This window comes from Oenanthe melanoleuca, chromosome Z (genome assembly GCF_029582105.1).
Source record: "Oenanthe melanoleuca isolate GR-GAL-2019-014 chromosome Z, OMel1.0, whole genome shotgun sequence".
Classification (NCBI taxonomy): Eukaryota; Metazoa; Chordata; class Aves; order Passeriformes; family Muscicapidae; genus Oenanthe; species Oenanthe melanoleuca.
The window spans coordinates 23792780-23807238 of NC_079362.1; positions in this window are offsets into that span (position 1 = coordinate 23792780).

The following is a 14459-nucleotide window of genomic DNA, read 5'->3' on the forward strand; positions in this document are numbered from 1 at the left end:
CCTCAACAGAATAAAATCCTCTTCATAGGAAGGACATATGTTATCTCTTTTGGCAGAAAAGAGCTTCTGCAGGCTTTTAATGATCCAAACAGGAAAGGAAATGCATTGACGTAAAGTTAGTTCAATCTGCTTGGTCCTGTGGTGTAAAAAGTAGTAGCATGAAACCACTGCTCTTTGAATGGTAAATGAAACACTGAAAAGGGAGATTCTATCAGTAACTTCTTGACTTTATCAGGAGAACAGCAAGCTGCATTTAAGGTCAACATGCTTAGAGCCTGCTCCTTGAAGTCTCTGCTGTTCTCTAAGTCCACCATGGTACTCACAGCATAATAAGGAAAGCAAACACTGAGCTTGTGGATTACAAATTGTGTCTGAAGATGGAATAATTGGGAAGAGACTACCTCAAAACCAGTACCATTCCAGGCAGTCTCTATTTTGTTTCCTACCTAAGAGCCAACACAGCCTCATAAAAAGCCGTGCTACCATGAAAATAATTCTTGACAGCTGTGGGGTGCGAGATACAAAGTACAGCCTGTGTGTGAGGATAGGTGTGTTAATTATAATACTGTGCACACACAAAAAACATCATGTTGAAAGCCCAGGAAAACAATAAGTTCAGATCATACTAGTCAGTGGGATGGCAGCAGTTGCTTGTTTGTATACATCAAGCAAAATGGCAAAGTTATGTGTTGGAGTTCCTGGTAGAAATTGAACCTTTTGTGGCAGCTTTGCCAAGCAGGCACTGCCTGAACTGCTCTAGTAACATGGTAACAAGAGTAAGCATGTCTGAAAGTGGGTGATGGAAGCCCAAAATGAGGAAACATATGGTAATAGCAGCCTCAAAGGTGATAGGATTATGAGATTATGCAATTGTTCCATTTGTGACTGAGTCCTGGGAGGTTGTAGAACAAAGCTTAGAGAGGTTTCTTCCATAAACAGACCTCATCATCCTTATGGAAAGCATGAGTATATCTAATTTGGGGGGTATACTAATTTTGGATGGACAGAATTGGTGCTAAGGGTCTTCTAAAATCCTTGCCAAAGCAGAGGGAGAAGTTGTGTTGGCCTCATTAATACTGTCAGGCTCACTTGGCAGGTTATGTGGGTAAAGTCTTGAAATATTTGTTTTCTAGTCCATCCTCCTAGTAAAGCTTCACCTGACCAATCTTACTCCACAGCATTTTACACCTCTGTGAGCTCTCTGCCCAGACCTGAGAGGAAAAGAAAGGAACTGTGTAGTCTGCAGAGGACTTTGGGAGTGGGTTGTGGAGAACACAATGTCTTTCTGCTGATAGGTTTTGTGATCATTTGGGCTACAGTATCTTAGCAAATATTCCTTTAACCATGTAGCCGTCCAGTTCTGTCCCTAAAATATTGCAGCCCCAACTAAAACTACTGCCCAAAGCCTGGTGTAGAACAAGAAAGACATCCCATGGCAGAGCTGTGTGTCAGTACTGAGACTCCAGGGAAAATAGCAGCATTATTTTCAGCTGACACATGGTTTTAACCAACTTTGAGTGGTATGCTGACTTTTTGTTTTCCCTGTATGCAAATAAATTTTTCCCTAAAATCACATGCTGGCTAGACAAAGACAGCTTTATTCTAACGTGCTTCCAGTGCCTTCCAATGCAGATTCATAAGAGATTATGCTGAATAAGTGATTTCTGCTTATGCAAAATCTCCTACCATGCAGGAATCCAAGGTAATTTCCTCATCATTCTCTTTGTAACGAAGAAATAATGACAGAAGACAAGAATATCTCCCACATATAAAAAAAAAAAAAAAAAAAAAGAATATGTAGTGGAACTAAGAGAAACAGACAGGATCATCTCAGACATGGAACAGCTTAAGAACCCCAGTCCCCAGCTGCAATGCAGGTGCAGGCAGGGTCTGTTCCCAATGGGAACAACAAGGGCAGCCTCTGGGAAAAACAAGGGATGAAAGCTGGTGACTTCTGCTCTATCCAAAGGCCTGTAACTATGCCATAAATTTATAAAATCATAGCATCATGGAACTATATAGGCTGAGAAGAGACCTTGAAGACCCTCTAGTTCAAACTCCCCTGCCATGGGCAGGTACACTTTCCAGTAGACCTGTTTTTTCTGAGCCCTATCCAGCCTGGCTTTGGACACTGCCAGGGATGGGGCATCCACAACTTCTCGGAGGAATTTGTTCCCTGCCCTCAAGGCTGAGGAAACTGGCCATGCTCTCAGGTGAAAAGCTGGCTCTGGCCTGTGCAAGGCCACCACGAGGCAGCAGTGGCAGCAGCAGGTGACTGTCCCTGCTGCAGGGGACAGCAGCACCACTGCCAGCCTGACCTGCCGGCTCCAGGAGTTTGCTGCCTGCTGGGACCTGGATCTGGGTGTTGGGGGGACTGCCACAGCTGGCCTGACCCCCTGACTGCTGCTCCATGATGTTCTTAAATGTAAACACCAGTGCTGGGAAACCCGGAGAGTATCCAAAGTGTCTGCAGAGCCCTGGGGGTGGCAGTCAGGGACCCAGGTGACGTTCTAAATCCTGTCAGAGGGGGCTGAAAGTGTAAGAAGGGGGAATGCACTGGTACTGCCTGTCAACAAATGTCTGAGCAGCAGGGTAGAGTTTGTGGACCATGGGACCCTGTTTGAAGGTCAGCATCTTCTTGGGAAAGACACAATCCAGCCCACTAAATGGAACAAATAGATCTTTACAAGGAGGATGGTTGCCTTAGTAAGGAGAATATATATGTATATATGCATATATATGCATATATATGCATATATAAAAATTGAATTAAAATCTTTGTTCAAAGGCATAAATAACTATTTAAACTGGCACACATTATTTCTGAGAAAGAAGAGGAATATTTTTTGCAGTACAGAGGGCTGAATGCTAAACTAAGCACCAAGAAAAACAAAGTTCACTGTGCTAAATCTGGTGGAAGCTCCCGAGACACACCAGAGTATGTATTCCATTGTGTGACATGGGAGGACTGATCTGATCTAGTGTCCTCCCAGCCAAACATCACCACCCTCTTCAGATAAACTGTTTGATTCCTCAAAGAAGGCAACAGCTAGTGCTAGCACTGCCCTTTTTGGGGCGTCAGCACCAGACAATCCTGCTTGCAAACTAGCATCTTTGAGAAAGCACCAGCTCCTGTGCTCAGTGCTCTCCAGGCAGTGTGGGTTTCTCACCTGGCATCTCAATTCCTGACACGATTTCTGCTCCTTCCTGCTCCTCTATCTTGAGTACACTTGCACCTTCACATATGAGCGGTAAAATAGGGAAAAAAAAATTTTACATGACAAATTATTGTTTGATGGAATTGTGGTCTAGCGATAAAAAAAGATGACACAACCAATATCTTGTACTTAGCATAATATTAACAACTTAGCATAGCCCAAGCAGTGCTATTATTACTCCCAAGTGTGACTAATTAGATACGTAAAAATAGCTTTTCTCATCTCTAGAATACATTTGTCTTTCTAAAATATCCCTTTTATTTAAGATTTTTAATTTTGAACATGCTGAACATGTGAGGCAGAGTTTGACAGCTAAGAGGACTGCTTGTCAGTGAACACTTGATAATTTTTGCAGAGTGGTGGGTATGACAGAGAAGGTTATTTTGCAACTTGAGTCCCAGTCCAGGTCTGTGCAGTAGGGTACTGAACCCTCCTGGCTAAAGGTTTGCTACTGCTCTCAACATGCAAGTACAAAGTCATTAATCTACATGAGCCCCTCAGGAGCACCAGCCTCAGAGCCCCATGCACAAGGGCACTGTACAAGCAGCCAGTGACACCAAAAGCAATGGGCCTGAGGGTTAATCTTTATCAGTGGGAGCTCTCTTTTTTTGTGCCTCTATTTGCAGGGCCTCCCAGAGCAAACCTGAAAATCCCTTGGTTTCATTTACTGTGGGATGTATGAAATGAAGAAGAAAAAGGCTCAGCTGCACCAGTTTCTACCAGGAGACCAATTCTCTCATCCAACTTAGTCCTGTCAGGCTGATGTTGCTAGCAGGGTTGTTGAAATGTCTGATAACAGACCAAAAAAAGTGCATGTTTTAAAATATGTGCATATATTTCTATAAAGTGCTGGAGGAGGTGTGGGGGGCGTAGAAAAGAAAGAAGACCTAACAAAAACTCTCAGGCTTCAAATTCCCTTGCCTTTTTTTGCTCTCTGACAATGATTTTCTGATGTCTTTTTTTTTAAAGTGGCAGTACATTTATTTTGGCTGCCACCACAACAGGTACTTGGCATGCTTGTGTTCACTGAGGGAAGTGGTGGGTGACAAAATTCCACTGCTGTGGGTAACTGTGGAACGGAGCAGAGCACACTGCTGGAGAGATGCAGAGAGTCTGAAAACACCCTGCCCTTTCCCCTCCCCTGTAGTCTTCTTCTAGTCCTCATGTTATTTTGGGGGTGATTCAGGATTCCCCAACCCCCCCACCAAAGCTCTGCCTAAAATGCCACTTTCACATCATATCCTTCACAGTATAAAAATGAAAACCCATCCTAAACCATGTGATAACAGGGGCAATTATTTCCTTGGTGCGTAATGGCAGTTATTAATGATTAAACCCACTCAGCACTTGGGATAAGCTGAGCAGGTATCAATTTCTGTTCCTTTCCCACTGCATCCACTAGCTTTTTTCAGAAGAGCTATCACATGCTGTAGCAGAATGAAAAATCAATAGGGGCTTTTTCTCCTGCTTCCTTCTTGTTTTCCAGTGCAGGTTAAAGTTATCTTTCCCAAATGCACAACACAGTGCTGTTGGCTGACTCTGCCATAATTGACTGCAGGAGCTGCCAGAAAATTTTTAGTTCCTTAGATTTTACAGTTCTGTCAAAAAGTTATGTCAAATGCAGAGTAATTAAAGTTATTGCATTTTTTGTATACCAACAGGGGGCCTGTTTTGTGTATTTAATGAGCATGCAATAGCGCCTCTTATCTCCCTCTCCTTTTAGTGTACAAAAATTGTTTTATTGAATGGGAGGTAGCAAAAGATTATCTAAACTTTAACTTCTGTCTGCCAGTCTCTTCCTGTACAAGGGTAAAGTTTATTTTTGCAAGGGGTCATGTTGACTTCAGTGATGTTTATTTGCCTGGGCAAAAACCACCCTGGTCAATGAGGGTGATCAGGGCTCTGTCCCTGAGTTGCAGCCTCTTTGCATCTTCTGATGTTTGAAGGATATGTTTCAGGATCAGGAGTAGGCATTTAATTATTAACCTTTCTTAATTTTTTCCACAGTTCTGAGGAAAGTAATAGGACTTGTTTTCCCTCGGCATATTGAAAAAGATTAAGGGCCACCCATGACTTGCCAGTGCTGACTTTTCCACGTCTGCTGCACTAAAAGAAATAGATTTTGGCTTTATGTAGTGCTTTTCTTCTTCTCTATTCACAAAATGCTAACAAATAAGTTAAGACCAATGGCTCTCAAGGTGAAAAGGAGGTAGGCACTGTGTACTCAATATTGTTTACACTCATTAGAATGTTTCAGACTGTTTCACTTGAACTGGGAGAGTTGAATGACAAGCAGCATCCTCTTGTAACAAAATCAAGAATTATTGGCCTTCACTTGGTTTCCCACTGTGGGCTTCTTTCTCTAGTTTCACAGAGATAACAAACTCAGGAGTGCTTTGTGCCCAGCCTCATTCTCCTTTCACATGGGCAGCCTAAAGTCCAGAGGAAAAGAAGCGGTGAAGTCTTTTCTGTTTCTTACCCAAAATCATGCTGTAATGAAGAAGCTACACTACCTTCTTTTCAGTGCTTAGGCCAGGCTGGACTCCTTCCTGGGCTTGGACCTGGAGCTGGAGCTGAAGACAGCACATTGTCCACCCTGCAGAGGGTCTCTGGCATCGGCTCCAGGTCTCTCCAGCATCCTTCTGAAGCTCTGTCCTGTTCCATGGGCTGCCAGTGAGCCAGGCCCAGAGCTGCTCAGCTGGAATGCCTGCCTGGGACACAACAGGCATGTGGAAGCAACAGCTTGTCCCTTGTTCTTTTTGTTTCTATCACACTAACGAGCATCCTTTTCCTGCCTTCAGTGCAGATCCTCAGCAGTGCTGAGAGCTTTCCCATTCTGTAAATTCTCTGTTGCTGAAACTGCCTGAGCAAGTCTAAATTGTAAGCTGTAGAAAGCCACTCCTGTACCCACGATGCCACATATTATCACAGATTTGGAACACCCTCTTGCTTATTTAGGTCTTATCTGCACCAAACTCTGCGTCTTGAGTAAGCCCTCGTCCTGTGACACTTCTCATCACAGCCACCACTGCTCCAAAACTTTAAGCATGATTTCTTGTCAAGCAGGAAGAGAGCACATACATTTCTTCCACAAACTTCTGTCAGATTCAGTAATGCCAGCTTACAGTGCCAGCAATGCCAGTAAAGCCAGCATTTCACTCCCTGGGACCACCACTGTTGTTGTGTCCAGTGCTCCCTTCTGTGGTGGAGGGTCCCCTAAATACTACAGAGTAGTTCAAAAACCTGAAGAATTATGGATTTCAGTGAAATCCTTTAGGACTTCCCCATACATATAATTTCTGGTGTGCTTGATCCAGTCTCAGCATAGGTCCCCAAACTTAAGGACAGATAAAATCATAAAATGGAATGTGTGGTAGCTTTATTTTCGGTGGTCTTAATCACAACCACTTTAAATATATTGAGCATGCATATAAGGATGATGCTTATAAGGAAGGAGCAGTCCTCTAAGTCTAAAAGCACATTTACCTCACTATACATCTATTCTGATGTCCTGTAATGGCAGTGAAGTCCTGATGGAAAAGGTCAGCAAGTAAGTGTGCAGCTCGAAAAATTCACACATTATAATCCCACTGCTTCAACTTCCCTCTTCCTCATGCTGTGCACTATTCATCATCAGACAGGAGCATTTTCAATTCTCTGCCTCCTGTTCTCTTCCTGCTGTTCTCAAATCAAGAAAAACAACCTCCTTCTTAATTAATTAAACTTGGTTCCTGTAATGCTGAGCATATCACATTTTATCAGAGAGCTTATAGTTATAGACATTAATTTTCTTGAGAAAAAACCTTCAAATTAAAATCAATGCATTGCTAATGCAAGAAGCAGTCAAGTCTCTTTGGACAGCAGGGTGTTTTTGTCTGCAGCCTACACATCTTTCCAGCTGTGAAAGCTCATTTGGATGCTGAAAACTCTGGAAACTATAGTCAGTGAAGAGTGGGGAGAGAGAGGAAAGAAAAAACCTCTGCAGAAAGGGCCCTGGGGTTCCTGGTCAATGACAAGGTGACCACGAGCCAGCAGTGCCCTGGCACCAGGAGGAACAAGCCTGTCCTGGGAGCATCAGGCACAGCATCACAGCCGGGCAAGGGAGGGGATTGTCCTGCTCTGCTCTGAGCTGGGGCAGCCTCACCTCCAGTGCTGGGGCAGCTCTGGGTGCCACAACACACAAAGACACTGAGCTGTCAGAGAGTGTCCAAAGGAGCCGTGAGGGTGTGAAGGGTTTGGAGGGGAAGCCGTGTGAGGAGGGGCTGAGGGCACTTGAACTCTGATCTGTGGTGACAGGGACAGGACATGAGGGAGTGGCCTGAAGTTGCATCCGGGGGGGTTTAGGTTGGATATTAGGAAAATGTTTTTCACCCAGAAAACCGAGGGTGTTTGGTCACTGGAGCAGGCTCCTCAGGGAAGTGGTCACAGCACCAACCTGAGAGAGTTCAAGAAGTGTTGGAAGGAAAATACTCTCAGGCAAATGGAGTGACTCTTCACATGTCCTGTGTAGGAGGAGTTGGCCTCTGAAGATCCTTCTGGTTCGCTTCCAGGCCAGGATATTCTGTGATGCTATGATCTACAGCCTGACTTCAGCAAGGCAAGGTTATGGGGCAGATCATCTTGACTGTGATCAAATGGCACCTACAGGACACCTGGAGATCAGACCCAGCCAGCATGGGACTGGGAGACACAGATCCTGCCTGACCAACCTGGTCTCCTTTCATGACCAGGTCACCCACCTGGTGGGATGCAGGAAAGGCTGTGGATGTTGGTACCTGGACTCCAGCAAGGCCTTTGGCACTGTCTCCCACAGCACACTCCTGGAAAAGCTGCAGCCCATGGCTGGGACAGGAGCACTCTGTGCTGGGTTAAGAACTGGCTGGATGGCTGGGCCCAGAGAGTGGAGGTGAACAGTGCTGCATTCAGATGGGGATCAGCACCAGTGGTGTCCCTTGGGGTCTGTGCTGGGGCCTGTCCTGTTCAATATTTTCATTGATGACATGGATGAGGGTACTGAGTCCTTCATTAGTAAATTTGCAGATGACACTAAGCTGGAGCATGTGTCCATCTGCTGGAAGGTAGGAGGGCTCTGCAGAAAGACCTGGAACAGTTGGATGGATGGGCAGAGTCCAATAAGATGAAGTTTAACAAGTCCAAGTGCTGAGTCCTGCATTTTGGCCACAGTAATGCCCTGCAGTGTTACTGGCTGGGGTCGGTGTGGCTGGGCAGTGCCCAGGCAGAAAGGGACCTGGGGGCACTGACAGACAGCTGACTGAACATGAGCCAGCCCTGTGCCCTGGTGGCCAAGAAGGGCAGTGGCCCCTGGCCTGGATCAGGAATAGTGTGGCCAGCAGGAGCAGGGAGGTCATTGTTCCCCTGCACTCAGCACTGGTGAGGCCACACCTTGGGTGCTGTGCCCAGTTCTGGCCCCTCAGTTTGGGAAGGACGTTGAGACTCTTGAGTGTGTCCAGAGGAGGCAACAAGGCTGATGAGGGGCTGGAACACAAACCCTGTGAGGAATGGCTGAGGGAGCTGGGGCTGCTCAGCCTGGAGAAAAGGAGACTCAGGGGTGACCTTATCATTCTACAGCTTCCTGAAGGGTGGCTGTAGGCAGGTGGGGGCTGGTCTCTTCTCTCAGGCATGATGAGAGGACAGAGTCTCTTAAACTGTACCAGAGGAGGTTTAGACTGGACATAAAAAAAATATTCTAAGTAGAAAGAGTGTATAGGCATTGGAATGGTCTGCCCAGCAAGGTGCTGGAGTCACTGTCCCTGGAGGTGTTTAAAAATAGACTGGACATGGCTCTCAGTGCCATGATTTAGATGATACAAGGGTGTTAGATCAGAGATTGGGGTTGATGATCTCAGAGGTTTTTTCCAACCTAGTTCATTCTGTGACACTGTGATCATAACATACAAGATGATAAACGTTTCTTTTCCATTATATGGATTGCCCATCATCTCAGTTCATGAGACCACAGTGCCTGGCTATTTACTTGGAAAGGTGAGGAACAGTAGGAGGACTGAGAGAGCACAGGTAACCATTCTCTGCTGCAAGGGCAGCAGGCATGTCAGGTGAGAATGGCATTTTCTTTTCCTCTCAGTTTTTGACTCTGAATCTCATCTTATTCATGATGAAGCAGAAGACTAAACAACGACTGAGTAGTTTTCTTCCCTTTTTTTTTTTTTTTTTTTAAAGGAGAAAATAAGTTTCTGTGTCTTTGCATGCTGCAAGGTTTCTGCCAGCACCCCCAGAGGCATTTCTGATTGGTTTTCTTCTTGGTTCCTATGTTCAAGAGCTGACAGACAAGTGCTTTGTGGGCTGATGGGCTGCACTTCACACCAGGGTGTCACAGGTGTACTGGCAGACGTGGTAAATAGATAAATGACAACGTAGCTGAGACCATCCCTGATTCATTTGTCCTTACCCCTGGATACAGAAATTAAAGAAACAGCTGAATGAAGTTAAGAAATAGTAGGAAACACTCTGAAAATGAGGGAAATTATCTTCAATGGAGGTGAGGCCTCTTACCATATCTATTAAAAGTGTTCTGGGGCACAGAAAGCTGTCCCTCAGTGAAATTGCTCATCTGGAGACGAGTGCCAGAATGGTCTGCTCTAAAATGAACTCTTGTTGGCCACATCAGATTGAACCTGATACTCTTCTCAGAAATTAACAACCTCTTCTCTGCAACAGAGCAAACATTAACAGGAATTCCTCAGTCACACCATTCCCTGGGTATTAATTGATTTAAGAGCAGAACTTGCCCAGGAGGAAAATTTGGCCCTGCACAGGTCATTTTTGATTCTTTGAGACAGTGATTAAGCTAAGCAAATTCCATGGAGTAACTATCAATTTGTTTTGTTTAATTGCACATTTTGGTGTATCTGTAGAGTGTCAGCGTCCACAGTGCTGGAGCTGGTTTCTGGCCTGAACACTGCCCAAGGAATTCTTGGCTATGCAGTGTGGATCCCTGATTTGTTCTTTTCAAGTAACTGAATCCAGCTCAGATCAGCAAAAACCCAACCAGTTAGACACCTCCCCCTCCCAGAATAGTTGGATTCACTCTGAAGTCATTGACATTGCAAAGATTTAGTCTATCTCCTTTTGAATTTCCACACCTCTGTAGATGCTAAGGTTTCCATCACACAAAGGACATTTAGAAAATAACTGTTTTAATGTGCAAGCAGAGAGTCAGACTGCTGGCCCACCACAGCCATGGCTTCTCTGTAAGCCTGCAGCTTTCCTAGGGGTCTGCATGACTCCTCAGTCTGATGGACTGCACACTGCTCCAGCACCATTGTCAGAGCATTTTGACTTCCCTCCCACTGAAACAGTGCAATTTTTATGCCTGTGTAGAGGCTACATTTATACCCAGCTTCATTTAGCCTTGTCTTATTCTCTCTGCTTGAGGAGTGTGTGCTTATAGCTGCACACACAGGTACGTGTGTGCACTTGGACTGGTTGGGACTGTCTAGACCCTGGACTGGGCAGCTCTACCCTGCTTTTTACCTAATAGGTGATACAACAAAAAGTCATGGTGTGTTTGGACAGTTTGGATTCCCAGTAAACTGCAGTCTCTCTCCTGGAAATCCATGAAAATCCATGGCAGCCCATCAGGTTCAGGAGTGTGTGTATGCCATGGGGAAACACCAAAGCACAGCACTTTAAACCAAGGAATACATCTCTCTCCTGCACAGATTATCAAGGAGATCTTACATTTCCTTTTTCCCCTAACTCTGAAAATAAGCAAGGAAACCTACATGCAGTTTCTATGCCCCATCTTGGCCCCTTTCCATTATGCCTGAGGGCTTGTCTGCACCTGGTAATTCACTGAAATAGCAACACTGGATAATGACACTGGCTTTATATCTATATATCTATCTAAAAGCAAGCAACAAAACTAAAAAGCATTGCATGGCTTTTGCCTGGATACACAAGAGGATCAAAAGGGCCTATTATCCATACCACTTGCCTAAAAGTTTCTTCTCCTTTCACTCATATTGTGAGTGCCCTCCTGCAATGGAAAGCTCCAGACAGAACCATTTTTTCCTAGCAGTTTTCCTCCAGCAGTTGTCATTTCTGGCAGCAGTAGATAAACTGTAGTGAATATGTGAGGGGACATTTTCCTTTTGTGATTGAGATTACTGCATATTATTTTCATATTTTCCCTCCAGTACATCTGAGTTTTTGCTTAATCACCTCATTACTGTATCCTTCTTTTTACAGGTGGGCATAAACTAGCAAGCTGTGGGAAAATATGTCCAGTTTCAAGCTGTCTGCAATCAGCATCTCATCTTGAGAGAAGATCCAGGGTTTTGGAGACAAATAATTATCTGTGATTCACCTTTGTGATTTTAATAGGCCAAAATTACACCCAAGGATGAAAACCCTGTTAAGAACTAGGGTGCTTGAGACTAAGATCTATATTTTCCACTGTGAGTTCCACTTTGACATTTAAAATATTTTTACACTGGCTTATCTGAGTGAGATAGTGAGTCCCTTGCAGAAGTAAAATGATACGGATAATTTGGTTTAACTTTTTACAAGAGGAGTTGCTCATGTGTTTTCTCTGTTTCCTTGGATACTAGAGATTTCATGTCACAGTTCAGCCACACATGCATTTTCTATTCTGTTACAGCACCTGAAATATGCATGAAAAATCCCCATAAATTGTTAAGATACAAACAAGACTTCAGGAGTAACCTCATGCAGGAACAAGCTCATCAGGGTCACATAGAAGTGGACAGGGAAAGCAGAAAGCTCATCATCTGCATAAGCTTCTTGATGCTGCTCTTGCTGTTCTAAGAAGTCAGGACTTGCATGGGAATATTCTCCTCCCATTTTGAGGCTGAAGTTGCAATTTGCTTTTGGCATTAATCTGATTAAGCTCAGAAGATAATTAATTAGACTATGTGCATTTTCAAAATGTGCATTTCAACCCAGTGCATTTCAAAACCAATTTTCATAAGCATTTACACAATGATAAATGTGTGACACCAATCAGAATCTCCAAACTTAAATCTAAACTTAGGTGTGCAGATTGATTTACTATTCTTACTAATCATTTCACAGAGAAATTCAAATTCTTTCCATTCACTTATGAATGTTTGCCTAGCATTTTCAAGTATTTTGCAAATTATAAATATTTTCACAGAAAAGGACGGATTACTGTCTAGCTCCAAGGGCATTGATATTATTAAAAGAAAAGCTGGTTTAAACAGTCTTATAAAATATGACCAGACAACTTTTAATAAGACTTCTTTAGTCTGGATAAAAGGAAAGGGAAGACCTGGAAAAACCTGGTAAGTTATTCTAATTTTAGGTGGTGTGGTATTTTTTTTTCTTTGTTTGTTTGTTTGTTTCGTAAACTTATATGGACTTTTCCCAGCAATGTATTGAGTTATTTTGAAAATCCAAACTTTTATAATTTGCATTAAAAAGCATGTTTTATCATTTACAATATCGTGGAGCAATGAGTGATTCAAGTCAACTGTTTTTTCTGAAGACCCACCTCTTGTGCTTGTCTGGAACGTTCTATGTTTATTTCAGTCAGTGTTGTTGAGGTATTGTGCTGGAAGAGCCCATGAAAAATAGCCACCTCCTTTAAATCACTCAGTATTCTACAATAAATAAAGTTGGGTTTTTTTAAAGTTTTTTTCCTTTTTTTTTTTTTTTTATGGTGAGTACAGTTGAGTTCTGCCCCCCTTTCAGTCTGAAGAGTCTTAAATTGTTCAAATTTTTATCATAGGAAAGCTGTTCTCTGTCTTCACAAATGTTACATTTTTTCCCCTGGGACTTCTCAATTATTTGACTTTCTGAGCTATTTCAAACAAAATAGGGCGTCCAAGGTGAAGCTGTATCATAGCTAAACACACAGTGGCAAATGGCATTCACTGCTCAGTCCTTCACCATTTTATTAACAACTTGTCTCTTCCTTCCTTTTTCTGAACGGTGTTGGGAATCAATATTCTTTGCAGAGCGATCTGGCAGATTTGGAGCCACTTTGCAATGACATCTGCCTAATGGAGAAAAAGAATCAGCATGAGCCAAGCCAGTGTAGTAGCAGGCACTGACAAAACTTCCTACGAGGGTGAGCTGGGAGGGACCCACCACCCACTAGGGCAGATCTCCTGTTTCCAAAAGGCAGGAAAAGATATTAATACCCCAAAGCTTGCGGAGTAGTAATTTTCTAGAATTGCATTGAAATTACTTTTTAACTAGTCTTGCATAATTTATTTTTATTGGATATACCACAGTAAAAACCTTAACAAGGATGATGGTCCCTGCTGCAAAAGAAGACTGCAGACTCGTGTTTGGAGAGGGTTCCTGCATGGTGAAGCCTCTTCAAAGGCAGGATCATTAACTCCAATTCTCTCCCAGGAGAGTGGCTTGCTTCATGACTAATACTCAGCACAGTTAAGTGGCACAGCTAGAGTTCTTGGCAAAGCAACATATGGTGTTTTTGAGCATTGTAGATACTTCATTGCATGTGTTTCCCACTCTGTTACCTCGCGACACTGCAGGGCACTGCCTGTCTCTGTTTATTATTGCTGTGTCAGTTCTTTAGACCTTAGTTTTCAAATGTTAATTATTTAGACTATAGACATCAGAAATTCATAATACAAAGATACATATAAACACACCTTTTTGGGCGTTTCTTGTAGCTGAGACTGCAGATTATGCAAAGTCTTTTTGATGAAAGCAGACTGTCTCTGCTTTCCGTCATGTTGCGCACTCACGAGCTGGGGACTCTTTGTACAAAGCACCAAGGCCTTGGGTTTGTGCCAGCTAGAAACTCAATACACTGTTTGATTGCTGGCCTGTGTTCTTTGGAACAACAGCATTTTCATTTGCACAAGTAGCCTTTACATAAATAAGCTTGGTTCAGAGGCAGGCAGAAAAATACATAGGCACACAGAGCAATAAAGCCCAGCCACAGCAAGCGGGACACAGAGCTAGTACATTGTGTTTTTTCCAGGGAGCTCTCTGGAAAAACCATTGTGATGTTTTCTGCAGAGTCTAAAGAGAAAGTCCCAGAACAATCCTTCTGAGTCACCAGTTTCCATTTGCACAAACCCGGTCCTAAATGAAATGATAGAGAAGCAAATAACGATTAAACCAGAAAAGGTACAAAACCTATCAGATTAAATTAAACAATGGCCAGCTTCAGATGGAAAATACCTCCCCCCAGTCCACTAAAAAACACAGGAGGGAAAGTGGATTACTTACTACTAAAGC